This window comes from Priapulus caudatus, unplaced genomic scaffold, assembly GCF_000485595.1.
Source record: "Priapulus caudatus unplaced genomic scaffold, Priapulus_caudatus-5.0.1 Scaffold1047, whole genome shotgun sequence".
Taxonomy (NCBI): domain Eukaryota; kingdom Metazoa; phylum Priapulida; class Priapulimorpha; order Priapulimorphida; family Priapulidae; genus Priapulus; species Priapulus caudatus.
Window position 1 is genome coordinate 86967 of NW_014578108.1, and position 3579 is coordinate 90545.

Below are 3579 nucleotides of genomic sequence, written 5' to 3' on the forward strand. Positions count from 1 at the left end.
GAGTGCGCGGGCGCGCGCGTGTGTGTGTGTGTTTGTGTGTGTGTGTGTGTGTGTGTGTGTGTGTGTGTGTGTGTTTGTGTGTGTGTGTGTGTGTGTGTGTGTGTGTGTGTGTGTGTTGTTTGTGTGTGTTGTGTGTGTGTGTGTGTGTGTGTGTGTGTGTGTCTGTGAGCGCGCGTGTGCGTGAGTTCGTGCGTGTGTTTGTTTGCGCGTGTTTGAGCGAATGGGTACGTACGTGCATGCATGGGGACGTTTGTTTGTTTGTGTGTGCGTGTGTGTGCGCTTGCGCGTCTGTGGTTTTTGTGTGGGTGCGTACGTGCGTGCGCGCGTGTGTATAGATGCATATAGCGGCACAGCCGCCGTACAAATATTAACCGCAAAAAAATGAATAGCATTTTTCGCCGCCGTCGTAAATAATCTAGCACGCGCGTGACGTCAGAGATGCCGTACCTGCCCTATATTTTCTACGTCATCGTCATCGTCGTCGGCGAGGGCTGACGACACCCTGAGGATGATGTTTCCCTTGTAAGAGCTCGACTCCACCAACCTGCATGTCGTCTGCGTGCGTGACGTCATCGATAAAGGAGAAAATTACACACGTCAACACCGCCGAATCGACCAGGATTCATTATCGCACACTCAAAACTGTAATTTGCATAATTTCTCGGGGAAGGAATAATCCCTGGAGGCAAATCGTAGGATCGTTGGAAATCGAGTAATTTTTTTTTCATCGAGTGGAAGAAGCAGCGTGTTTGCGTTCGAGAAAAAATCATAATAAACTGTGAGCCTTATTACCATGATAATAGATCTCTCCGAATGTAGGACGTTATGCAAAGATAGATTATTTGACGCATAAGAAGTCCCAGATAAATTCTGTTATAATGGCCATCATCTGTTATTATACGAAATGCAAATCGCATCCGAGAGAGGACCATTTAAGAGTAGGAATATGATTAGAGGATGCCCCTTAGCCCGTTTGCGCATGCGCTGAGTAATACCGAATGTGTAGGCGTTTAACAGTGAATTGTAAATTTTTCAATCGAAAGCCAATAAATGGCGGAATGCATAGACGTAGTTCGTTTTTGTAGTAGTATATGTATATATAACACACACACACACACACACACATGTACATCTGTATCACATGCCCGCAATTATTACCAACATCGAAATATAGATGGAAGCACTGGTAACTACACCCGATCGTCTGCTTTCGCGCCCCAATCAACAAATTTATAAATACCCGACAAATTGTTTTTAGAGCGCGCATTACGAATTCAAAGATGACGTTAACACTGTCGAAAGACACCCGGCGCGTATACGACGGGACCGAATTACTCTTACGTTCGTTTAACGACGGCGCGGAAAGATTGAGTGATTTTCTACAGGCGCCACACGTATATATATATCTGTTCAATATTCTTTTGCAGTCTTGTAAATGAACGCTGAAAGCCCCAGACAAACATGACGAGGATGGAAATTTTAGATTGATGCTATATAACCTATAACAAAATCTACAAAAAGGAGCGAGCCCTGCTAAAAAAATACATGTCCCGGACTGAGGGGTAAGCGCTCCCATTCCCAACACTAATTTTTCTAAAGAAAACAACATGGCTGCCATCGCTTTTAGCCTACTAAACGATTCCTGGTAACTAAACTAAACTTGTCTGTTTTCTGCTTCAACGTTACTAATCCACAGTTGTTTCTATAGGTGGAATGAACGAGGACAATCGAGTAGAAAACATACGTTTGTGAGCAACACATTGAGGCTAATATGCATGCAGATATGCTTGTCTGACGAGAACAGCTTAATCACCAGTGATTCTCGACCGTGGGCCGTTAAATTGCAGGTCAGTATAACTCGACTTCTTTCTATCTCCTGTTCTATAATCGGTAGTTTTACAATTTCCATATGGGTTCCGGGGGGGGGGACAGAATTGTGCAGTGCATGATTGAAGAAGAGAGTTGATGTTCGATTCTGAACGTGACGTTTAATAAATGAGCGTATTGGATCACGAGTCATGAACGCAATGAAAATATGATGATAGTTTTTTATATATAATAATAGTAGGCGTTAATATAACATACCGTATATTATGTGCGCCAGAGTAACGTTGATCCACGTGACCGGACGTGGTTGTCACCATGGCGACGCGAATATGCACTTACTCGGGGTTTCCAGGTTTAAGAAAAAAAGGGACAGCGACACGGTTGAAATATTTCACGCATGTTACGATGACAAGAAAGGCACTGTGCTTAGCCTCCATGTTGATGACAATGATGATGCTGACGACGACGACGATGATGGCGATGATGATGATGACGACAACTTCAACGACGATGCTGATATCGATGACGAATGACGACGATGTCGATGATGAAGATGATGATGACGATTATGTCGATGATAATGCCGTTGTGACCTCAGCCCCCGCGAAACATTGCATGCGCTTGCGTTGTAATTGTAACTGCCACTGCTGCCGACGTTACTGCTACTATTACTACTGCTGCTGCTACTATTACTACTGCTGCTGCTGCTGCTTGTGGTGGTGGTGGTGCTGCTGCTGCTGGTGGTGGTGGTACTGCTGCTGCTGCTGCGGCTGCTGCTGGTGGTGGTGGTGGTGGTGGTGGTGGCGCCACTGCTGCTGTCGCTGCCACCGTTGTTTATGTTGTCGTTATCGCTATCGTCGTCCATGCAGCGTTAGTTAGATTTATTGAAGTCCGTAAACATCGAACTCTTATAACGTTGTTTGTGTATTCACTTCCCCCCCCCCAATCAAAAATCTCTCTTGTTTTCGCTCACAAAACATCTGATGAAAAACCCCTCACCTCCATCGTCAGCCTAAATCTACATTCTCGTGACATTGTCTTTGTAAAAAAAAAAAACAGACCAACCGAGAAAAAAATCCTCCAAATTTCCCAGCATGTGGCGGGGTTGGCTGACGTCACGCCGTTCCCGGCATGCCGCGCGCGGAATGTTCGCAGACGACGCTCAGCAGCAGCAGTAGTGCGCCGGCGAGACGGACGCGCGACGCCGTCGTGGGCGACATCTGGTGGCGACCGGCGCCGGACGTCGTGTGTGACGTAATGTTGATGCGAACTTCGGAGAGTTTGAGTATTGAGAGCACTGGATTGCTGATGATGGACATACTGCGAGTATTGATCTTGTGGTCCAGGTCTCCGAGCCTCCGCAGGCAGTCCTGCGTGTGCGAGAAAGGTAGATGTTTAGGGTTAGGGTTAGCGTTAGGGTTAGATTATATATATATATATATATGTATAACAAAATAATGATCAATACTTTGATGAAAAACAAGTCAAAATATTTTGCTTGAACGAGAAAGGATCAACGAAATTAGGTTTAGGTTTAGGGTAAAGGTTAAGATTAATATTGACATATGGATTAGGGTTAGGGTTGGGAAAAGGGTTGTGTTAGGGTTTGGGTTAGGCTTAGGGTTAGGGTTTGGGTTAGGCTTAAGGTTAGGGTTAAGGTTAGGGTTAGGGTTAGGGTTAAGGTTAGGGTTAGGGTTAGGGTTAGGGTTAGAGTTAGGGTTAAGATTAAGGTTACCGTCTTGATTAGGGTTA